This window comes from Podarcis melisellensis (genome assembly GCF_964234715.1).
Source record: "Podarcis melisellensis genome assembly, chromosome: 2".
Classification (NCBI taxonomy): domain Eukaryota; kingdom Metazoa; phylum Chordata; class Lepidosauria; order Squamata; family Lacertidae; genus Podarcis; species Podarcis melisellensis.
The window spans coordinates 88,683,111-88,709,019 of record NC_138529.1 but is presented as its reverse complement, the minus strand read 5'-3'; the positions used below and the strand labels follow the sequence as shown (position 1 = coordinate 88,709,019).

General features: G+C 44.0%; 1 long non-coding RNA gene across 1 annotated transcript in view; it reads right to left on the bottom strand.

Moving 5' to 3' along the window:
• LOC309365364 overlaps positions 1 to 24,279 on the bottom strand; it is a 32,929-nt gene extending 8,650 nt beyond the window's left edge. The window contains exon 1 of the long non-coding RNA XR_014166056.1: positions 24,185 to 24,279. This is a non-coding gene — a long non-coding RNA (uncharacterized lncRNA). The remainder of the gene's footprint in view (positions 1 to 24,184) is intronic.
• Between the last annotated feature and the right edge of the window lie 1,630 nt (positions 24,280 to 25,909).

The window sequence follows — 25,909 nt, the reverse complement described above, 5'->3', positions numbered from 1 at the left end:
GTTGCTTTGAGTGACCCTTCTGTGGAAGGGAAAAGCGGGGTACAATTTTATTTTATTTTAACTCCTTATATACTTTGGTCATCTGAAAACAGTATAGAGCTAACCACTAGTCCCACTCTTCAGCTATTTTTTTCCCCTGACCCATCCCAGCAGTAGAAAAATGGGGGGTAGGTGAAGAGGTTTAAACCTCTCCCCCTACTCCTGTGCCCTGATGGGGATGGAAGTTGTCCCCTTTCTGGTCATCAGATGAATTATTTGATGAGGAAGTGGGCAGCAGCTCCACTCTTCAACTGATCTGAAAAGATCAGCTGAGGAGAGGGGAGCATGCGCCATGTGTGTATCAAGTATATGTGAGATTTTGGGGTGGTCACACCTACTTCTGACCACGCCTATTGTTGCCTGTGATGCACACAGTTGATAAAGGGTGAAAGCAACCCTTGTGTTTAAAAAAGGGCGGTAGTTACCAAAGAATTCTGGGAATTCTCAGCATGCTAATAATTTTATTGGCCTCTCACAGAGCCATACCCTCCGGCTTCATCTAGGTGGTCAGATCATGGTTAACAACAGGAAACAAGATGGTGCCACCCGGGTGTCTGTGTGTGCAAATGTCTGAAATCTTCACATGCACACAATTCTACATGATCCAGAACCCTTCCTAATTCTGGATATGTAGAGTGGACTGAAATCATAGGTGTGTTTGCTTTAGAGCAGTGTTTCCCAACCGGTGTTCCGCGGCACACCAGTGTGCCGTGAGACCTTGCCTGGTGTGCCGCGGGAGGGAGGCGGGAGAGGGAACTCCCCCCCCCCGCGCGCAAGGCTTGCGGGCGGCAGCCTGCAGCGCGGAGCGCGGGGCGCCCTTTGGAAGACGCCCCGTGCTTCGCGCAGCTGTCCGCAAGCCTTGGGCGCCTGGGGGAACTCCCCCCCCGCGCGCAAGGCTTGCGGGCGGCAGCCTGCAGCGCGGAGCGCGGGGCGCCCTTTGGAGGAGGCTGCGGAGGGTGGCACGGAGCTGCCTGCGCTCCAGGGCTTCTTGCAGCTCCGCGCCACCCCCCGGATCCCGGCGCGAAGCCGCGCGGGGCTGCGGAGGGTGGTGCGGAGCTGCCTGCGCTCCAGGGCTTCTTGCAGCTCCGCGCCACCCCCCGGATCCCGGCGCAAAGCCGCGCGGGGCTCCGGAGGGTGGCGCGGAGCTACCTGGGCTCCAGGGCTTCCTGCAGCTCTGCACCACCCTCTGGATCCTGGCGCGAAGCCGCGCGGGGCTCCGGAGGGTGGTGCGAAGCTGCCTGCGCTCCAGGGCTTCTTGCAGCTCCGCGCCACCCCCCGGATCCCGGCGCGAAGCCGCGCGGGGCTGCGGAGGGTGGTGCGGAGCTGCCTGCGCTCCAGGGCTTCTTGCAGCTCCGCGCCACCCCCCGGATCCCGGCGCGAAGCCGCGCGGGGCTCCGGAGGGTGGCGCGGAGCTACCTGGGCTCCAGGGCTTCCTGCAGCTCTGCACCACCCTCTGGATCCTGGCGCGAAGCCGCGCGGGGCTCCGGAGGGTGGTGCGAAGCTGCCTGCGCTCCAGGGCTTCTTGCAGCTCCGCGCCACCCCCCGGATCCCAGCGCGAAGCCGCACGGGGCTCTGGAGGGTAGCGCAGAGCTGCCTGCATCCCGAAGCCTGGTGCGCGCTGAAGAGCGCCCCCGGGCTTCACGCACCTCTCCGCAAGCCTGGGGAGACCAGTGTGGCTCCCTAGGCTTGCGGATATCAGGCTGTTCTGGGGGCTGGGGTCGGGGGAAGCTTGGGCTTCCCCCGCGCCTGCCCCGTGCCTGGGGAGGGGAAATTTTTTTTTTCTTTATTCTCCCCCAAAAAAATTAGGTGCGTCTTATGGGGCGGTGCGTCCTATGGGGCGAAAAATATGGTAGTCAATATAGGCACAGAGTTAAATTTTTTAACATTTTCTAATGGTGGTGTGCCTCGAGATTTTTTTCATGAAACAAGTGTGCCTTTGCCCAAAAAAGGTTGGGAAACACTGCTTTAGAGAGCATGAGACGTGAAGGATTGCTACCAAGGAGGAGTGCTAAGAGACAATTGCTCATCCCCATGGTTTTTTGAGCCCAAGCTTTTCCACATCTCTATGAAGCTGTTGGTAGCTGCCATCCAGGAATTTGGAGTGCAGTGTCATCAGTATGCTGACAAGATACAGCTCTATCCCTCCACCCTGGGAGAAGGGGAAGGATGCAAATTTAACAATTTTTTTAAAAAAGGAAACTATTGATGTCTCCAATATCAGAAGCCGAGCTTAGGTACTTTTTAACTTTCAATAAAGATGTCCGGGGGGAGGGGCAGGGAGGAAACGCCAGCAAAAAAACGTTTTCAGCAAGCACGCCCGTGGAAAGAAGGCTCAGCAGTCATAACAGAGCATCTTCCCAATTCCTGGTTGTTGTTTTTAATTTCCAGTAAAACCTATTTTGTGGGGGGGAGGGTCCCATTGACCCTCAACTGATACGTTATCGGTATGCACAATACCAAAAGAAAAGAATCATTTGCATTTAGAAAGGATTTCATGTTACACTAAGCAAAAAATGCAGATAGAAATACAGTATACTTTATATGTAAATATTTGGGAGGGGAATAAACCAGCAACTCTGCAGCAGCTTCTTGTAAAAGTTAAACTGTATCTACTGACATGCAAAAAATGCTGTTCATTATGGCAAAATAAATGTGAAGCATTTACCAAAATGTATCCATTCAAAAAGTTGAGATGCTGAGGGTTTGTAGTTTTGTTTTTTCATTCTTTCCTATGTGTAAACGAGAAGCATGAGAAGACACACATTGTGATAAGATTTAAGTGATGTGGCTTCCTATCATGTGCCAGGCCTATCATGTGACTGCTTTGAGTCCCAGATACAAATTATTTGGGCCGATATTGAATTGCTCAGAAGCAGAGTGCCTCCTTTTCTGGCACTGCATATGGGTGGATCTAATGGTAGCTGCCCTAATCGAGTGTGAACAATCTCTAGGGTGCTGGAGACAAGACCTCATTCATTGTGTCTGGTACCCTCTGTCCTTGATTGCCACTACCACATTTGTCCTGGATGGAACATTTCCTGTGATGTTGGATCTGATGGTAAGCACTCCTCTCCTGTATGGTAGGGGACCAATTTCTGTCATCATCCTCCTAGAAACTTAGGAGAACTTAAAAGATTCCTGAATGCCTCAAGAGATTTTCTGGTTGACATACGTGACACTCTGGTCAAGGCTCTGGCCTCAATAAGAAATGGCAAGATGGAAATGGGCCATCAAGATGACTGAGCACCTTCTCCAAGGCTGTTCATCCTGGTGAAGCAGGTTGAATGAAGCAGGCTGGATGATGGGCAGAGTGCAAGTGGAACAAATCTTGTACGAAGCCAATTGAACATATTAGAGCACATAGTTGTGCCTATCATTTGGTAACCATGGTGGCAAATGGAAATTACTTTTCTCTCATCCACAGTAGAGCAGAGCTTTTTAGAGGTTGAGGAAATTCTTGATCAGTCTGTAACATCTGAACCACTGTGATATATTTCCTAGGCATTTTGAGGATGAAACCAGTTACCCCATTCTGCCCTTTGGCAACTACTGTTTTGGAGAAGGTTACAGAGAACCATCTGGCCCTGTTTGTTGTTGCTTAGTCATTTAGTTGTGTCCGACTCATCATGACCCTATGGACCAGAGCATGCCAGGCACTCCTGTCTTCCACTCCCTCCCGCAGTTTGGTCAGATTCATGCTGGTAGCTTCAAGAACACTGTCCAACCATCTTGTCCTCTGTCGTACCCTTCTCCTTGTGCCCTCAATCTTTCCCAACATCAGGGTCTTTTCCAGGGAGTCTTCTCTTCTCATGAGGTGGCCAAAGTATTGGAGTCTCAGCTTCAGGATCTGTCCTTCCAGTGAGCACTCAGGCAGATTTCCTTAAGAATGGAGAGGTTTCATCTTCTTGCAGTCCATGGGACTCTCAAGAGTCTCCTCCAGCACCATAATTCAAAAGCATCAATTCTTCGGCGATCAGCCTTCTTTATGGTCCAGCTCTCACTTCCATATATCACTATTGGGAAAACCATAGCTTTAACTATACAGACCTTTGTTGGCAAGGTGATGTCTCTGCTTTTTAAGATGCTGTCTAGTTTTGTCATTGATTTTCTTCCAAGAAGCAAGCATCTTTAAATTTGTGACTGCTGTCACCATCTGCAGTGATCATGGAACCCAAGAAAGTAAAATCTCTCACCGCCTCCATTTCTTCCCCTTCTATTTGCCAGGAGGTGATGGGACCAGTGGCCCTCTTATTTGGGATCAATTCCAGCTACTGCAGCCTGATACTATGGACAAGACAAATGAAGAAGTGAGACCAAGCTCCCCTGCCCCATGTGGTTTCTTAGCAATAGCTGTACAGGGTTATTGGGGTGGGTCCAATGAGTGGTTAATGCCTCGTGATGAGAGGGAATGCCCCCCCCCCAACTTGAAATAGGTGGTGATGCTTCCTCTCCTTAAGGAGCTCTTTTTGAGTCTGGAGACTTTGAATAATTGCCACCCAAGACCTTGAAGAAGATTGTGGCTGTGCAACTTCAGATACACTTGGATGAAGCAGATTGTCTTGACTCATATCAAACTGAATTCAGATCTTGATTTGGTTCTGAGATTATGTTGGTTCCTCTGCCTGATGAGTTGCTTCAGGAGATGGTGGGGAAACAGAGTGGAATCCTTGATACCTTAGTGACTTTTGATACTATAAACACAGTCTGTGGGTTGGGAGCTGAGGCCATAGTAGAGTACATATTAGTTCTGCTCCTACCTCCAGGGCTGAGCCCCATGGCAAGTAAAGATGTGAAGTCCTGCATGACAAACTACATAATTGCTTCAGATTATCCTATGCATGAGCCTGTCATGATATAATAATGAATTATGATGCCTAGGCTTCTACTTAGTTGTGTGTTCTTTTCAATTCACTGTAAGCTATGAAAGTTATCGGAGAAAATGTTGGTGAAATAGAACGCAAAAGGTTTAACCACAAGTTTTAAAGAACAAGTGTCCCAAAGTACCTTCAAATGGATACAGCTTTTTTTTAGCAACAAAAATTATACACTGGCACCTTCAGGCCTGGGGCACTGCCCTTGGCTCTGGCACAAGGGAATCCCACAGTCCCAGCAATGACTGTAAAACATCGTTTGAAAAAAGTGCAAACAATGAGGTGACAAGTGTGACCCATGTCTTGTTGAAAAGATACCAGAATCTTGGTTTGTGTGCTCTGTGGAGTGACACCCTCCTCTGATCTGAGAAGATGTGGGTGAAAAAGGGAGCCATGTCTACTGTAGTCTTCATGAACTCTAACCTTGTAGTTTTCAAAGACAGCTGGAAATGGCAGAAGCACTGTCCTGTTCTAAATGGCCTACATTTCTTCCAAAAAAAAAGTGTAGGTACAAAGAGGCCTCTTTCTCTTAAAATTCTGTACTATATTCCTATTCCTTGCAATAAAAATATTGCTGAACATCATTGTTTTATTCTGCTGTATACATGTATACTTGTATTCTCCTGTATACATGATGTAATGTTCTCTGTTTAAATGGTGAGCAGATCAGAGGATTTGAACAATTAATTCATTATAGGACTCTGTACAACAGACCTTCTCCCCTTGAGCTACTTTCTCCTTCTGCTTCTAGTCTTGCCTCCTGCTTGGGCCAACCTCCTGCACTAGATATGGGGGGCGGGGCGCCCTTCAAGATATAGTCAAATTTATCCTCATCCATAGGGAATCAAAAGCTGTCTTACCCCAGAACAGACTATTTTGTCTTTCCAGCACAGGCAGAGTTCTCTCACATCACAGATCTTGTTCAATTTCAGATGCCTTGACTGATTGAAATGCAAAGTGCATGCCTTAGCCCTGTGCTGTGGTCTCTTATCAAAATATACACGTGTCCATGTCTCCTACTCTGTACAGAAGTAACAAAACACTGGCGTCTTTCCACAAAAATAAAACAAACCAAAAAATTTATCTATTTGACTTGACACTGCGTTCAACGCAGCTGCTGATGCTTGGAGCCAGTTCACTTACAACAGTTTCTTGCCTTCGTTGAAAATGTTTAACGATTATACCACATTCGGTGCTTTACCAAATACAGCACAGTATAACCATTCATACATTCTCTCTCCCAGAATCAGAGAACTGTAGAGATGCAAAGGAACCCCAAGGGTCATTCCTGCAATGCAGGAATCGCAGATCTTCACACTCGATGGGAGGTGGTCTGGAATGCCACTTCACAGATAAAATCACATTGAGTAGGTGGCTAGGAATAATAAAAATGTTTCACGAGTTTCCTGCTCCCTGGGATGCTAACATTGCAATGTTCTAAATGCCAGGCAAGGGAGGAACTAAACAGATGTTTCCAGAGAGATTTTGCTCAATGCCTTGCCTTGGCCACCAATAAGAAAGCTTCAGAGAAGAGAAGGAACAGCTGGGCAGGTTAAGGAGTTCACTAGTCGGGTTCGGGAGAGGGGAAGTTTTCTGCTTTCATCAAGCTCTCACTGACGTAATTGGGAGCACGACAGGGGCTTTGGAATTTGGAGCTGGTTGGAAAAAAATGTATTATTTTCCAACTTTTTTTTGAAAAGTGGCTTTCAGAAACAGAAACAGTGACCTGAGGGATGTTCAGCTATCACCAGTTACAGTGGCAATCTGGAAAAGCTACCACACAGAGGCTGCTTGCAGTTTTCATTACCCTATAAATATGTGCAGGCTTGTCCTTTTGCTGTATTTTCATCTACTCACATTCTCCAGTTTGAGAGTAAAGCCCTGACTTTTGTAGATATTTCCCTTCATGATTCCCCCCCCCCACTCCATTTTTGCTTCATGCACAGAATGAACAGCAATTAGTGAAATAATTTCTGTGTGGTTCTATCAAAATGGCAAAACACATAAAGATATGGAAGGATTAAAGAGAAGGAATTAAAAATGAAATTAATAAATACATTTGATGACTGCATGCATGGGTACCCAAAATACTGTAGATAGAAGCACCAAATGCCACTTAATTATGTAAAAGAAGTAATTAATTTCACAAAAGGAATTCTAGCTCAGCCTAAACACTTATCAAGCAGAGCGTTCTGAAAGTCTGACTTGAAAGCAGTTCGGTGCACCAAGTTCTCAGCAAGTTCTATTTGAATTTGAAGTATTTGTATTTGAAAATGGGCACCTGAAATTGGGAGTAATGGAAGGAAGAGGAATTCTTAAAATAATTAATGGGAGATCAGGCTTACTAGTCCCAGTGAAGTCAGATAGTGGCTGGGCAGCGAGCTATTTTTCGCTTTACAAAATTTGACAACATAGAACCACCATCCCTGTTTCTAGATGGCCCAGGGCATTTTGGAAGGAAATAGTGACCTCCCCAGATATTCTCAAACAATGCTGTGTCCTTAGCATTCTAGGGGTGGGAGAGCATGGCGACTGTGCAAGATCTTCCTCCTCTTTGTTGTTAAAATGACTTTAAAAAGAGGGGGAAAGTGGAGGTGGCATTGCCCATCACTAATGACCCGGATACGAACTCTTCCAGAAATTGACCCTGTTTTCCGTAGTGATGTCACAAGCAGTGTCCAGTCATGACAGTGCAGAATAGAAGTTAGAAGAACTGGGTTCAGGGGCGCCGACTTATAAAAAATATTGGGGGGGCCCATACCGACTTATAAAAAATATTGGGGGGGCCCAAGACCTCCAAACCGCTGCTGCTGGGGGAACGAAAGGGGCGAGCCCCGGGCTGCCCCGACCTTAAGTGAACCTGTGAGGGCCCGCCCTTTGCGGCAGCCGATTGGCTCCCGCCGTGGGTGGTGAATATTAATGAGCTGGGGGAATCCCCGCTTCTCGCGGGGCTGACGCCAGCCCCGCGAGATTGTTGATGGGTCGAGAGCCCGCAACCCCACCCCCTCTCTAGATCGGGAGTGGCTTTGTTTTAACTCATTACTGAATGTATTTTAAAAGGTAACTATCGTCAAACAAGGAAAATAAAAAATACCAACATAATTTTGTGATTTTACAAAGCATAATATAACTAATAATTTTCTTAAATTATTGGGGGGGGCAGAGCCCCCCCAAATGAATTTTTGAGGGGGCTCGGGCCCCTTCAGGCCCCATGGAGTCGGCGCCTATGACTGGGTTTAATCAGCATTCTGCAGTGTGAGAGAAGACATCGTCTCTCCATCATGAATCAATAGAGATTGAAAAATAGCAAGGATTCCTTTCCATTTGGGAACTATTAGGCACAGTCTGTCATGTGCTTTTTAAAGATGGATCAAACTGGAACCATTTTAATAAGTGGCTCCTCCAAGAACTTAAGGACAGTTTTGTTCTCCCTTCCCATCCTTTATTCTCTCAAGAACACCGTAAAAGTAGGTTAGAGTTATAGCAGATGACTGGTCCAATACTATCCTCTTAGATACTTGTGACAGACCTGGGTTGAACTGCAATAGCTTGCAGGGACATAGCTCCAAAAAGCAGAACCACTTGAGTATGTGAGGGACCAGACTTACTAGCAGTCCTATACAGCTTGGGACCAGAATTCCAAAAAGATTCTGTCAGCCTTTATATACAAAACAGATCTCAGAGCTCTGCAGGAGAGGGCATCCTTCATGTAGGCACCCATCTCATCAGGAGGGCCATTCTTTATGGCATAGGAACTGGGCCTTTAGCATGGCGTCACCAACCCTTTGGTCCATATCAGATGTTGTCTATACTGTACTGTCTTTCTGGTGCCTATTGAAGACCTTACTTTTTAAGCAAGCCTTTCAGTGGGAATTTTTCTTCTAGTCTATATCTATATTGGATTTGTTGTAGAAACAGTGGTACCTCAGGTTACAGACGCTTCAGGTTACAGACCCATTAGCTAAAGTGGTGCTTCAGGTTAAGAACAGTTTCAGGTTAAGAACGGACCTCCGGAACGAATTAAGTACGTAACCAGAGGTACAACTGTATAAAATATTTTAATTGTCTCTACAATTAAAATATTTAAACTGTTAAACTGATTAAACTGTTAATATACAATTCTGTATTAAACTGCTTTAGGGTTTTTTTTAAACACACACACATGCAATTTTATATATGTTTTCATTGCTGATGTTTTTCCTGTGAAATCACTTTGAGAGGTTTCATGGGAAGCAGGTTTGTGAAGGAATGAAATAAAGTGATAAATATTGGCTCACTTGCTCAGGCAATGCAGAGTCATGTCCCTCTCTCTTCCTGCCTGTGGCGAAAGAAACCCTTCATGTGTACCCTGTAAATATACATAGCTTGCCCTTTCCATAGACAAATGTACATAGCTTGACCTTTCCACAGAGAGCAAACACTGCAAATGGTATCAACACCACCTCTATAATGAAACAAAGCAAAAAAAACCCAAAGGAACTTGAACTTCTTGGAATCACCCCCAATCTCCCAAGCTGCTTGTAAACATACTTACAAAGGCAGTAATCATTTGCTCTTGGAACATGTCTTGCTGAAAGCAGGAAGAGCAAGATGAAGGAAGTAATAACTGCTTTTGCCTAGATGCTTTGGAGTGCTGTGCAACCTTTGTGGTGTAAGTTTTAAGTTTGGTTAGTAATGCACCTTGTCAGCACCAACTTCTGCGCCTTCATTACCAACCCAGCAGCTATCGGCAGAATTGTATGGTGCTGGGAGAAACCCAGTAAATATATATGTACCAAGTGAGTGACACGAATGAAGAGATTGTGCCAAAAAACAAATGACCGGACATCCTTCATCAGAACAGTTCCAGGGTCATTCAAAATATTTGGATAATCAGATGAGCAGGTAGTATCCGTACGAGTGAGTTACAGTGTCCCAGGCGACACAGGAGACCTACAGTAAAATGCGGGGTTTAGATAATGGAGGTCTTCTGCCATAGTGCATTTCCTCACTTCATTAAGACAGTAAATCCATGAGGAGCCATGAAGGCGAAAAGGCAGCAGCAGCCGAGTGCCAGCCAGCTTAATCGCACAGGCAGAGCCGGCTGCCGAACTACCTGAGCTGCTAAGCAGACAGATGCTGCTGTTACTGGAAAATATCTTAGTTTATGGTTTGGCATTAGAGTTTCTGCTAGAGCATCTGTGATATAATTGACTCAGGTTGTTACATTAAAAAACTTTCCATAGCTGGAAAATAAACACATAAAAACAAATCTAGAATAGAGATTTGGGTAGAAAGTGCAACTACTAAACACTTTGGCATTGCACACATGATGTGAATTAGGAGACCATTGTATGCACTTTCAAGGTTGGATGGCTGCTGCCCAAAAATGTCTTCCATGTTGGCTCACTTGCACATGAAGCTCTGCTCTGGAATTGTGCCAATGACAACATCCTTCTTATGCCGGCACTTGGATAACCCCTCATAATCAAGCTTCAACATTACTAAAGCCAACAATTGCCAGATACAACCTTGGATTGTATCCACCACAAGTCATACTCAAAGTAGACCCACTGGCATTAACACACGTAGGTAGCTTAGGTCCAATAATTTCAATGGATCTACTCTGCTTTGTGGGACATCTTCAGAAGAACAAAAGGCTAAGGAGTAAAGCATACAGAAATCCAACCTAAGACAGTTGTATGGCGCCTTGTACGCCTACTTCTGGCAACTCCTGCAGCCCAGCTGGTGCCAAACGTATTGCTCTGGTTTCCTTTGGATGACAGCAGTGAGGCCAAGAAGGGGGTCTTGTTGTCTGGGCAGCGCAGGACCTCCAAACACACTGCCCAGCCGTTTGCCCTGGAGAGATCACTTTGGTGATGCTAATGCAGCAAAAACACAGGGAGGCAACAGTTACTGGTCTTTGCTGCCACAGCAGGCCCTGTGATTCTCCAGCAGTTTGACTTCATTCCCAGAGGCACACTCCATTCTCTCTCAAGACAGACAGATGCTAACAGAACTGAGTTGAATGCAAAGCTAGAGTTCCGAGTTCTAGTTATGAATGCAGAACTGAATCCCTGTAATTTCTTTGGGCCTTAGGCAGTGTGGTACTCACTAATACAGTTACTTTCCTCAGCTCTGGAATCTCTGTAACATGTCCTGTGAGGTTTGATGGTCAGAAATTCCCCCCAGTACCAGTGGAGCTGGCTGGATGGTCATGATGTCATCAGCGCAACTGTACATGATCAATGAAGTCACTGAGACAGACAACAAAGGGTCAAACCACATAGAAAGCAGATTTTGGACACCTATTACACCACATTGGTAGTGTCTGAAATGGGCCTAAGGCCCAGTGGAATCAGTAGGATTTAGTTCCATAGTAGAGTTGCTTCTCAAAACCCAGAAAGCACAAAGGATCCCTGTTGTTGGCTCTGGCAAACGCTAGCAAAGTTGAAACTGGAATGTATGAAAATGTATGCGATGATCGCACCTAGTGGCCATTTTTTTAATTAACTTATTTCATTTCACAACATTTATATACGGCTTGATTGCAATAAAACCTCTAAGCAGTTTGCAAGAAAACAAGCAAGAGCGCCATAGGATCATATATAGACATATGAGGGGGACCTTTTCCCCCTTCTCTTCCCATACCTTCCAACATTTCTCTGATGAAAATAGGGATGTCCCATTCCATAATGAGAATTTTACTATTTATACCCGACACATCTTACTGGGTTGCCCCAGCCACTCTGAGCAGCTTCCAACACATATAAAAACATAATACAACATTAAACATTAGAAAAACTTCCCTATGCATTATTGCCTTAAGATGGCTTGGGGGTCAGATAACTCCAAACCCTCAACATTTCTCCAATGAAAATAGGGACATCCTAAGGAAAATTGGGACATCAAATCAGAAACTGGGATAGCTTCTCTAAATCAGGGATGTCCCTGGAAAATAGGGACACTTGGAGGGTCTGTGTTCCTCTTCCATATTACATGTGCTTATTAAGGTACACAGGAACGAGAGGAAGAAAGACGTGTCAAGTTGTTTCACTCAGTATGTGTCTGAATGATTGACCAGGAAGCTTTAAAGCAAATGTAAGCCTATGTTCAGCTCTTAAAAAGCATGTTGGACAGGAATGCCAACAAATTTATGTGTGCCGAACTGTCTTTCTCTATCTGCAGAGATACAGTTACGAGATATGAGGCAGAGATTGCTACTATCGGAAATGTACCTGGATGATCTTTATTTCCTTTTAATAAAATGAAAAGCTTATGCTGCTTGCCCCCCAGTATGAGAAAGAGACTTTTGTTGCTTTTTTGACCCCAGAGTATACAGAGACTAAATATACGGTGCCATGTTTTTTACTGGAGCAAATCTTCTTGGCTAAGATTATGCAGAGCTCTTCATCAGACAAAATGAAGTTGTTGCTAATATGTGGCATAGAATTTGGTTTCAAATGAGTTTATTAAATAACTTCATATATACAAGTTTAGGATTGGGCACTATAAATTTTGTTGAACAGAAATAGATATGTTTAAGATTACTGATTTCATTTTATTTATGTAACTTGCTTTTAATATTTCTTCTTTTTTTTTGGTATTTTAAATGAATATTTTCAGCTCCCTTGTAAACCCTCTTAAAGGTAAAGGTAAAGGTACCCCTGCCCGTACGGGCCAGTCTTGACAGACTCTGGGGTTGTGCGCCCATCTCACTTAAGAGGCCAGGGGCCAGTGCTGTCCGGAGACACTTCCGGGTCACGTGGCCAGCATGACAAAGCTGCATCTGGCGAGCCAGAGCCGCACACGGAAACGCCGTTTACCTTCCCGCTGGTAAGCGGTCCCTATTTATCTACTTGCACCCGGAGGTGCTTTCGAACTGCTAGGTTGGCAGGCGCTGGGACCGAGCAGCGGGAGCGCACCCCGCCGCAGGGATTCGAACCGCCGACCTTTCGATCGGCAAGTCCTAGGCGCTGAGGCTTTAACCCACAGCGCCACCTGCGTCCCTGTAAACCCTCTTAGAGGAATTCTGTTCCAGTAAGCGTTGTATAAAATTTATTAAATATATCAAAAATATATCAAAAACAAAATATTTGCTTTTGTTAACAAAATTGTTCTCGCCATAACTGAGAACATTGTTTCCACTATACCTGTTGAATCGTTGTGCTTATACTAAACATCTAGGAACATGCCTCAATCTGTTCTATTTCACACTTTCACCTGGCATTCCATTCTGCTGGAATTAGTTTACTTTGCAGAAGTCTTTGTTCTGTTTTGCCGTCCAATGACGTGGGAACATACATATTTTAAACATATCTTTTCCCTAGCACACAACAGACAAACATGTCTCAGTCATCAGCAATACAGTCATACCTCATGTTGCGTCTGCTTCAGGTTGCGTTTTTTTGGACTGCGGACTGCCAAAACCCGGAAGTACCAGAACGGGTTACTTCTGGGTTCTGGCAGTCGCGCATGCGCAGAAACGCTAAAACGTACTTTGCGCATGCGAAAACGCTGAATCACAACCCGTGCATGCACAGACGCGGATTGCGAACCTGCATCCCGCACGGATCACGTTCGCAACCTGAGCATCCAACTGTACTTGCATATTATTTACCTTCCCTGTGTGTTCCCTTCCAAAGTTAATGAATTTCCATAGGAGAGATCGTTAATCTCCCCATTTAACTCCTTGTTGAATGCCTTCTGTGCCACGCTTCCTGCAAATGCTAGTTACTTTTTTTTGAGGGGGGGGGATCTAGCACATTCAATGCATGCACACCTTTCGGCTGCAATCATATTCCCTACTGCTGCATCTGCAGCTCAGGTTCTCACAGCAGCTGTAGAGGAAGGTGGAAGGCAGGACAATCGGCCTTTATTGGGCCTAATGCCATCACTCAACAGGATGAAGGCCAGCTTGAGGTCCAGTGAATCTCAAACTGGCTCAGCCCCACCCTTGGAATGTCCCATTTTTGGGGCCTTCCACCAGAGGGCATCCCACCTGCTTGCAAATTCCACAGGTGAACAGGGAGGATGATTGGGTCTAAGTTGTGACTTAACATTTTATCTACTACATTGCACTGACTACATCCAAGCTTGTGATCTAGGGGGGGGGGGGAGAGGGAGAGAGAGAGAGAGAGAGAGAGAGAGAGAGAGAGAGAGAGAGATTTGAGATATTCTGAATATGAGACTCTCATATTGCCTAGTATTACTTCCCATTGTAACAAACCATGTTCTCTCTTTTGGAATTGATTGTCTCATTTCTCTTGCTATGCATGGCCTTTGCAAGATACAGATGGTTCACCTGAACAGGTCAAACAGGAAAAGAAAATTAGGTGTAAAGCACTGAATTCAAATGAAAAGGATTCACAGAAGTGTACCGGCTGGATTCTAATTCATCATACCGATCATACATAAAGACTGCCGTGAGCATAAGGCTAGGAAGAGAAACTTTTCCCCTGAGAGTTTTAGGAAGGAAGAGTTCTCTGAATGTTGTGTACATTCAACATGAAAAGTGTTCAAATCAACATTTGCTTTGGAGCAACACTGCAGATAAACACATTTGGACAATGTATAAACAGAGAAAATATATGAAAGGGAACTGTATAACTGTGCTTTTTGAATAAGAATGAGAGACCAATGGAATGATTCATTTGTTGGTAAGCTCTTAATTTGCCAGTATTGCTTTGAGCTCTCAACGAGCATTTTGCATGAAGTAAACTGGAGGACAATGGTGGCATGACTTTATGACACACCGCAGGTTATTCCAAAGGCCTGACTTTCAATCTCCATTGATACAAAATTGGCTGTATCAATCCAGTATTGGGCCCAAATGTATGTACCCCAATGAAGTCATGAAAATAAACTATCTAGTGGGAGTGATTATGGAGAACATAATTTGCAAGTAATAAATCATGTCTTTATAGAGACTCCCCCCCCCCCAGTGGAACAATATTGTTGCAAATAATAGAGCCAACAATATCCCACAATGCAAAGTCCAAAAAAACTACACAACACTGGGGGGGGGGGGGAGTGTCATTAACTGAGTTATAACCGATGCGCATGTATAATGGTACAATAAGCATGAGTTGTGGATCACAAATCTCACAGATCTTGCAACAATAGCACATGCCACTTGAGCAGTCTAAAACCAATTAACATTTCCAAACAGACAAAATGGTTACCAGAAGCACATATGTTTCTGCAATTGTCTGGCATTATATCAACTTCAGACATTAAACCTTCCCTTTTCATGACATTTCAGATAAGCTATGTTTCTAGACTCAAACCAGGTAGGATCAACTTTAAACCTAGGGTTATTAGAAAGCAGTGTTCTTAGGGAAGTTCACACTGTCACGGGTTATACAACTTCCCAGCAATACAAATATTTCAGCAGGCAATGCCCACCATATTTGAGGGGTGGCTGGGCAGGAAATACCACTGGCCACCTTTTGGTCCCATTTAGCTCTTTCTTACTAATAAATGAGCTCAGGCTTGGAATTCTGGTCCGAGAAAGATGTGCCCTTGTGCAATGAAGAAAGGAGAATCACTGTGCTTCCTTTTGCTGGCACATAATTTACAAGTGTCAAATCTTCTTTAAAACCAAAAATGCTGTTAACACTTCCGGGCTTATGGGAATAAATCCACAGAGGATTGTTGGTTTATTCATGTTCAATGTGCCAACCAGTGTTGGCTAATCCCCAGTCCAGTGGCATATTGTTGAAGAAGTTATGACTTATTTTCCACCCAGAATCCTGTAAATGCATTAGCTTCTCAACCACTGATTGACCTAGATTTCAAGCTGCAGTAGTGTCTGCTTCCTTCACGTATATATGCCTATATGACAACTTTAGAACTGTGGCATAGTTTTATGTCATACTTTATGGGTTTGGGTGGCACATACTGTCTTCCTTTGAATGGCACTAATCACCCATCAATTGTAACTAGGTTTGATGCCAGGTTTGGGCAAGGTCCCCACAGCATCCTGACCAGATTGTGCACATATCACTGTCTTCCCCACTGGGCACAAGTGGCTATTTTAGGTCTTTAAAAACTATTAAATCAAAGATCTGTTGACCATAGCATTCCATTTAAATGATGGGCTGCTACCACGGATGGAAGCTGAGCTTGGGTTCTATTCAAAAGCAGTACTGCTGTATGCTCACCACTATCCAGGCACCTGGAGGGTGGTGAGTGGTATTTGTCATGAGACAAAGGTTTTTGAGAGCAGAAGCAGTAAGGCCTACAAGGCCTACACAATCATTCAAGCCTGCTAAGTGTTAACAGCAAACTGCTAAGTCACTGTGACTGTGATTCATCTTGGGTGATGACTCATTCTCCCTGTAAAAGTACTGGAGTCAGCCTGTGTGTGTCTCAGCCAGTGTGTGTGTTGTGTTGTCGCAGACAGAGTGGCTCCAGGAATCTAGTAAATCAGTAACTAAGACTGTGCCTCTGTGAAGAGTCAGATAGCTGCTATGAGCACTCTGTGTATGCTCTTTAACTATGCTGTTTATGAACAACTTTATTTTCTCAAGTAAAGGTTTTATTCTGTTTATGAAGAAGACTCTGTGTTGATTAATTTACCGCTGTGCGACAGTATTGAAGTCACTGTCATGGCAGCGGTAGTAGAAATATATATATACAGTGGTACCTCGGGTTAAGTACTTAATTTGTTCCGGAGGTCCGTTCTTAACCTGAAACTTTTCTTAACCTGAAGCACCACTTTAGCTAATGGGGATTCCTGCTGCCGCCACGCCGCTGGAGCACGATTTCTGTTCTCATCCTGAAGCAAAGTTCTTAACCTGAAGCACTATTTCTGGGTTAGCGGAGTCTGTAACTTGAAGCGCCTGTAACCTGAAGCATATGTAACCCAAGGTACCACTGTATACCTGTATTGTGTGACTGAATTGCAAAGGTGTATGGAGGGTAGGGGCCCATTGGTGAAGTGCAGCTATCTTCATATGATGCAAAGTATTGGAGGAAAAAAGTAGGAACCCCACACTGAAGGCTTCATGGGGCTGAAAAGCATATACCCTCTGGAAATGACCTCTGGCTGAGAGGTCAGGGAAGAATGGACAAAGAAACATCCCCCCAGGTCTCTCCCGATAGAGGTCATCATGCAAAGGAATTTCTGTGCCAAAATTGGGCATAAACCCCAATTGAAATGGATATAGAAAATCATTTTCCAGTTTGGAAGGAAACTCTCGACACCACATTTTGCAAAGCTCTTTCCATGGACAAAGAAAAGTGGTTCTAGGAAGCTCCTTGAGTTGCCATTAAACCTGGGCACCCACTGGAGTGCGTGTGATGGGTGCTTGCTAACATTTGCTGACACAATTATGGTCACAATGTCCTCAAAATGTGTTATGTAAAATTATCGTTATGTTGAAAAAGAGTGTTTTGATGGGTCACAATGAAGGTTGGAGTGATTTGACCATGGTTAAGGAGTCTGCAACAAAATTTTAAATGGTTGTAGGAAAACAAGGAGATTATCTTCTCTAATGGATTGCTAACTTTCCAAAGTAATTCAAAAAATTCAAATCAACCAATGTGAAGCTGAGGCTGAGAGGGGAAGTTTAAAATTCTACTGTCATTCAGGACCAAGACTGAAAGAAGCAGCACCCAATTTTACTGGGGGTGGGTAGGCCACTGATAATGGTTTGGCAGGCTAGTTCAAATCCAGTTTGCCCCCCTGCTATGAACAAAAAGAATGTAAGAACAGTAGTGGATCGCATGATGGGGCGCCACCGCTCACATGACCTCTGTTTGGTCATACCACTGGGGAGAGGGGTGAGGTGGCAGCAAAAAAATGCCTCAGCAGAGCTAAGAGGGTGCCCCTGCCAGTGTGTTTTCACCATGCCAACTTCCTTGCCACTTCTCTGCTTTCCCTGTACCTGCTGATAAGCAGGAGCAACATGACTGACCAGAGGTCAGGGGAGAAGGGGAGCTACAGGATGAAACTGGTTTGGGGCATAAATACAAGCAGGGGCTGGAGTGGACCAGCAGAAAAGAAGGAAAGAGAGTGGTTCATCATCATCATCATAATTTATTATTTATACCCCGCCCATCTGGCTGAGTTTCCCCAGCCACTCTGGACAGCTCCCAACAGAATAATAAAAACACGATACAACATTAAACATTAAAAACTTCCTTAAACAGGGCTGCCTTCAGATGTCTTCTAAAAGTCAGATAGTTGTTTATTTCCTTGACATATGATGGGAGGGCGTTCCACAGGGCGGGCGCCACTACTGAGAAGGCCCTCTGCCTGGTTCCCTGAAACCACACATGCAGTTCTTAAAATGGACTGTACCACTTCAGGTTGCCCATTGGGAGGTACAGTGGAACCTCAGGTTAAGTACTTAATTTGTTCCAGAGGCCCGTTATTAACCTGAAACTGTTCTTAACCTGAAGACCACTTTAGCTAATGGGGCCTCCTGCTGCCGCCATGCCGCTGGAGCACGATTTCTGTTCTCATCCTGAAGCAAAGTTCTTAACCTGAAGCACTATTTCTGGGTTAGCAGAGTCTGTAACCTGAAGCATATGTAACCTGAAGTGTATGTAACCCAAGGTACCACTGTAATTAAATTTTAAAAAGTTTGGTTCCCTGCGAAAAACAATACCTAAAAAGTAGCAAAGCAGATGTGGATTTTTTGGGAGGGGGGTTCTTGCAGGAGGGATCATTCAAAAAGTGCCACCACCACCCCACACTCTCTAAAGTAGTACAATCCATTATTCACAGTCTATTCCCTGTGGAAACCCAAGTCCACTAGACCAGGTCAAGGGGTATGAAATAATAGAGACACCGAATTTTACTTTTGAGAGGAAATAATGAAGAGGCATGTCAGGGCTAGGGGAAGGGTTGTGATGGAAAAGCAGCAGAGGCCATTATTCTCATGGCTACTGCAAATGTTGGTGTTCCATGTAGTGATCAAACTGTAGATGTCTAGGAAACAAACAATTTTGATAACAGACAGCATTTCATTTTTAAAGATACTGAAGTGTCAAATTATACGTTTTCTGGTTACGGATGATTCCGCTTACAAGAGCAGCCAATCTACATCTTCAGGACCTAATTAATATTCACGGAAAGCAATTAAAAGGAAAAGGAGACAATTGCATTTGTGCTGCTGCTGCTGCTGCTATACCAAAAGGCAAAACGAGCAGCATATTAAAACGGCAGCCGTATGCTGGCAAGTGTTGTTGATGCCCTACATGTTAGAGGCATCGAGACACACAGAGTATTATAGTCCACAGATCTGAAGGTGACACATTTTCACAGATGCCGTTTCCACATACCTGCACCAGCAAAGGAAATCGGAGAGATCAAAGAGACTGCTGTGCATACAAGATGGACGGACGGGGGGGGAAGAGATAAAAATAAATAAATCTGCCGATAACAAAAGCTATTGCTACAGAAAGATGGGGTAAGTGAAACTGATGAATAACTGCTATCTGGCAAGCACTGATAGCAGCTGCACACAGGAGTGTGGATGTCTGAAGAGAGTTTCTGAAAAGTCGTTCTGGAGCTACAAAAAAATACAAAGAAAAGTCATAATAGACTTCCAGCAGTGTAGAGAAAATGTTTACAGGAAGGGTAGCTAAAAAGTGTGTTTCTGCAAGAGAAATGTGATTTTTTTAATTAAATGTATTGATTAAATTATTTGGAAATAAATGGAATATCGCTGCCCCGCTTCTGAAAAAGGTGGTGCCCAATGCAGGAAACAGAAAGCAGAGGTGGTCACATTCACCCTCCGAGGGCAGAATCTCAAAGTGGATGTGAAAAGACCTGGAGTTTGCAAGGCTTCCTTCCCAGTTCTTCTACACATTTTTTTTAGTTATTTATTTGAAGGCATTTAAAATCGTGTTTCCCTGATTGATTGTAAATCACTGATAAGCTGCTTAATACTTTTGCAATGCACTACTCTTATTTTATGTGGAATCTCCTTCCTTGGAGCTTTTTAAGCAGGGGTTGGATGGTGATCTGTCATGGCTGCTTTAGCTGAGATTCCTGTATTGCAGGGCGTTGGACTAGATGACCCTCAAGTGCCTCCCAACTCTACAATTCTGTGATTCTATAATTTTATGATTCTATGATGTAAGGCAGCTTCCTATAACAGGCCTAATGAGCTTTGGTTTTATTAAAACATTTACTTCCTGGCACTGACTTAAAAACTGCCTAGGGGACTAGCTAGGGAAGGGAAGGGATAAAAAAAATTACTAAAGTTGCAAGATCCAAGGCCAGTAATTTATATAAAGACCTCCTCCCCTGCAAGAGAAAGCCAAGTGACTCCAAGCGATGTAATGACACCAGTACTGAACAAAAATAATGGTTTACTTAAATTATACGGTACTCTCATTCTGTTTTCAGGGCATTCTGTTTCTTTTTCTTCCAGGGCTGTTTGGGGAAGAGGGCGAAGTAATGTTTGCTCTTCTCCAAGCAGTTTGTCCAAGGCATTGTTTCAGAATAGCTCTGCTTACAAAGTGCCTGAGAGGGTTACAAAAGCACCGAGAAGGAGATGGGATTGAAGTGTTTGCCATCCACACTGCTTACCTGGATTCACAGGAAAAAAGTTAGTTTGAGCTCTACGTCCATTTTGCGATACTACTTGCTTTATTTGTTTCATGCTTGAACAACATAACAGAAGGGAAATAGCAAGCCAGGGGGGAAGCAGTTCATTAAAGGGCTGGCTTGTGCAGAGGGCAGGAGGAGTTGCCTCCCTCCAAGATTACTTCCTAGCCACAATAACAGATGTTCTGAGCCGGTTAGAATGTGGTCTGAAGCCTAAAGTAGAATACTTTTCTAGGCCAAGGCAACGTCTCTAACCTTTCTTTCTGGCAAAGGGTAGAAGAAGCCATGGTGAGATGCGGAAACTGGGACTAAAACACTGTCCCCTTGGTTCCATAAACTCACCCCCAGTGCCCCTACTCTACCCTATTTAAAATTATTTAGAATACAGTGGTACCTCGGGATGCGAACAGGATCTGTTCCGGAGCCCCGTTCGCATCCTGAATGGAACATAAGACGCGATGGCGCGTCTGCATGTGCACGGGTCGCATCTTGCCGCTTCCGCGCCTGCGCATGATGTCATTTTTAGCGTCTGTGCATGCACAAGCAGCGAAACCCGGAAGTAACGCACTCCGTTACTTCCGGGTTGCCGCAGAGCACAACCTGAAAGCGCTCAACCTGAAGCACATTCAACTCGAGGTATGACTGTAGCAGTTTGCATGACCCATTAAGGAAGGTAATGAAACAATAACATTAAAAACAGAACCAACTGATTGCACATTTGCAGTTATTTGGCTTAATTAATTCAACAACATTTATGAACCTGATCTACTGATACTAGCTTTTCAAAGTCATATAGTCTTTTACACTCCTAGCACCCCCTGCTGCTCCCTTGTTTCTCAGCACCCCCTGCCACCCACTTGCCTCTTTGTGCCCCCTATGCAATCTCCCCCCATGGGGTGGGGTGGCACAATGAACAATAACCACCGCACTAGAGATTCCTGGAAAGTTGATGTCTTGCAGTCATTCTCAGGAGTACACAGTTTCCCCTTCCTAGTTTGTTCCTGAGCAAGATAGGCTTAGAGCAGGGATGTCCAACAGGTCAAACTACTGGTAGATCCCTGGGAGGTTTTGGTAGATTACGGTCAATCGCTGGATCCCTTTCCTTAGCATTGGTAAAATTGAATCCGGCCCCGCCCCCTCGCCCTGCCTTCCATTGTTGCACAATCGTCAGAACAGAAGACAGAGTTTACTCAGTGAGGCTGTTTGTTTCCCTGGCAATTGGTTGTTGAGTGGCTGTTTCTCTTTCTCCTCCAGAACCCTTAAAAACAGGGCTTTCTTCCTCCCTAAAAAAAGCTAAACAACTTTTTCTTGTACCCCCCTCCCCCACCCAGGGTTTTTATCCTCCCTAAAAAAAACCTTTGACCTGTACTTCCCAAAAACGGGGGTAGATCACTGCCAGTTTTTAATTTGGTAAGTAGATTGCAGTCTCTTGGGAGCTGGCCACCCCTGGCTTAGAGCAAAAGGTTTCCCACAACCAACGTTTCCACATTTGTGGCCGACGTTCCTCCAATGCTCCCATCCTCTACCAACACTGGCAACGTAAGAATATAGAACTCATATGACACAAGTGGTATGTTGCATGGGAATATGATTGGCTGGATCAGGTTGCACAGGGTGGTAACTCAGGAGGATTAACTCCTGCCTAGTCCCTGGGAGCTGCCATATATCAAATCAAGCTGTTGCCCCATCTAACTCAAGTGTTGTCTACTGACAGTAGCTGTCCAAGTTTCCAGGCCGGAGGAGCCTTTCCCAAACCTAACAGCAGACCATCAGAGTGATGCAGAGGGCAGATGTGAAATGCTTTATAGGGCATGGCAAACTATGGAAAAGGAGGACATGAGCTGCAGGAGATCCATAGCCATGCCCTTTGGAAGGTGCTCCACTGGCTCCATCTGGCGTACGTGCCAGAGAGGCTGAACAGGCATGCAACCAACCACTGAAAACAGAATTGTGAGCTTATGCTTCTAAAGAGATGGGAGTTTTGTTAGTAGGAAACATTCTGTGTTCTTGCTATGAATCTGATAGGCACAAATTGACATGCCCCAAGGTTATGGTGGCTGATCACACTCTGGTGTTTGGTAAAACAGGGGAATTTCACTGAAACTAATTTCTAAGTGTTGGAGACTATGATTCCAGCATAATGTGCCTGCATTTCAATGCATATGTTATCTCCCATAGATTTAAGTGAGTGAGAGAGAACACTTTTCGTTCGTGACACCTGTCACATTCTGGGAGTACTATAATTATCTCTCCGTTACATCAGGCATTGCAAACATCATATGCAATTTCGTAGGCATAGTTATTGCTGCACTCTGTGCAATATAAGTGCATTCGCACTGTCAAAAGCATAATAAAAATACCTTCCATTGTATGGTTCTCTGGAGTTCAAGAAGAATTAGTATGGAAATTATATACACCTGAAATACCACACATAGTTTTCTTCATGTATATGGTTAAAGTAAGTGATGTATCCATGAGTAACAAAGCCGTTTTCTTTACTTGTACAAGTAATAATGTTCTCCGATACGACCCCTTCATTTCCATCTTTAAGGTGGGAGTAATGCTTTTGCTGCACAAATTTATTCCGCCTCAATCTGCCGATATGCCTCCTACAACAAAGCATCTCTCCGTAATTGTGTATCTGGCATGGTAAATCCTATTCTGCATGAAAACTCATGATTGAGATTGCAAAAGATCCACATGAGCCTGAACATTCAATTCTGGCACCATAGATGGTACATTAATGGGATCGCATTTTCCATGTAATGCCTGCAGTTATCTCATGATAACCTACATCTAAAATTTGAACCACCTTTCTGCTTCCTCCACAGTAGTTCCCTCTCCCCAACACACAAATGCAATTATGTGGGAGAAAACATCACCATGATGACCGTGTCCACATGCAACTGAGGTGGAACAATCTGAACTATGAGGTTTCTGAAGTGCACGGTCCTGCTTTGTGCAACATCAATACGGTAACAATCCACCATTCCTACTTTAAAAATAAAATAAAATTCTGGAGTTTTTCATGCGACTTTGCCACAGCTTTCATTTTGCTGAAAGTTTTGTTTCTTACAGGTTACCATTGCATACCAGCGCATCTTCGCCCCAATTAAAACCACTGTGTGCAACAGAATTGAGCTGTTATATTAAGATGCCTTTTGGTGTTGTGATTTAATCTGTGGGCACTGGTGGGCACTGGTAAGGCATAAGAAAAAGGAATGATCTGAAAACTGCAGCAAATGATGCATGCCCGTCGATTCTGAAATAAATTTTAGAAGTTCTCCAAGTTAAACAGGAAGGCAGTAGCACAGAACACGGAGCAAAATGACCTCATAAAACAATACTAGAAAGAAACAGGGGAACTCCCGGTTATGCATAGTTGATACAGTGCGCATGGAAATCTACGTAATCTGAGAAAAGCAATTCTAGGTAGTGCTTTCCAAGATTTCTATGTGCTAACCCACATTTCTGCAGGGCCATTTCCCTCTACATTTAAGTGTTTTAACTTTAGAATAAAACCCATCGCCATGCCTCCCTGCAACATGGGTGTACGATTTGCTTACCTTTAAAATGCAGCTGGCCAAGAGGTTGTGTTATTATTTTTCACAATCAGAAGCTGGAGCTGCCTGGAATGACTCAGTCTCAACACCCATTCTTCTTCGTTCACACATTACTAGCATTGCTTAAAGGGGAAAATAAAACACAAAATGGGTTTTATACTTACCGTTACTTTCTATTCACAAGAATGGCTTTGGATTCTCCACTACATGACTGGAGCTACCTCCATGGTACCCTCTTGAAAGGAAGAGGGAGAAGAGAGAGGAAGAGGCGGAGCTTGGATGGTTAGTGGGAAACCACAAAGTGTTTGTTAGTCTCAACCCTGCCCTCTACTGACTGGAGGCTTTTTTCTATAAAAAAATATGTTTAGGGGTACTCTCATTTTCCTACTCATACTGAAATAATGCCCCTCAATGAAGCCAAAGTTAGAGTCACAAAATGTTTAGGGGTATGCATATCCCTGCGCCCCCCCAAAAAGCACTGCATTTACTGTACAAAACTGGCAGCCTCCATGGCAGTTCTGGCTTTTAACCTTTCCGTCCCCAGCCTTCTGCTGACTCTCTCAGCCTCCAGTCAGTAGAGGGCAGGGTTGAGACTAACAAACACTTTGTGGTTTCCCACTAACCATCCAAGCTCCGCCTCTTCCTCTTCCCCTGTACCCCTAAACATATTTTTTTATAGAAAAAAGCACTGAGTAAATGAATTACTGTATAGTTGTATACATTTGTGTTTTTTTAAATAATTTTTATTAAAGATTTTACATTACAAAAAATGGAAAAAAACAGAAAAAAGAAAAAAAATATCAAACAAAAATTGTTAAAAACAATTCATCTTTCCATCGCCTTATTTTTCATTTACTTGTTTCTCGGACCTCCTCATACCACCCTTTTTTTGTATTCCAAATCAAATTATTAATTCAACAATTTCTTTCCCTGTTTTTACTACCCAAATCTTATTCTTAAATTATTACAATCTTGGATTTTTACTTATTATAGTTGTATACATTTGATCCCCTTTTTAAAAATCACGCCTTTAGTTTGTTGGGATATATTTCCTCCTTGCGTTACTGACTGCCAGTTGGCCATGCCTGTTTTGTACTATTTATTTTTCATGTATTTTAAATATGTATAGGCTGCCTTTTCGGATGAAGTCCTTTCATTTGCTTTCATCAAGCAAACAAGAGTGTGACAGCCAGCGGTTTAAAAAGAAGAAGAGGAAGAACTGATACATTTCAGAATGGTGAATCTGGTAGAATGAAAAAGTAGTGAGCCTCAAGTTTATTATCAACTTTGTATTAATCTACACGTCTTGGTACTCCATCCCCTGGGCCATAAAATGCTCTAAAATGCACTGACAGCATGAACTTAGTACAAACTCCCAAAATTTTTAGATCTGGGCTCTTATTAACACTTTGGGAGGGAGCCTCAAGCTTCAATTGTAAACCAATTGTGGCCTCATGATAAGCACATAATTTTGCCTACGATCAGGATGGAAGATTCTGCACCCTGGAGATAAGCAGCAGCAAGATGAAGACAAATATTGACAAAGGAGATAAATCAAGCTGTTGTGATAATGAAATATAATCGTATGTTATTTTTAAAAAGCCACAGTCAAAATGGACATATTTCTCCTGCTGGGAAATATTGAGCCTTCAGGAAAAAGAAAATTACCTTCTTCCTTTTTTTTGGTCAATTCTCTGTATTCATACCTGAGAGTGAAATAACCAGTATCCACATGAGCAGACAGGGGCTGTTCTTCAAACTAATTGTTTTCTTGCATCTTCTTCACATTAGATTGACTAATGACAAGCAGGGCAGCTGTTCAGAAAGGTTTGTTTCACATTTGGCGAGTCTTTTATAACACACACATCCTGTGCTCACCTGTACCACTG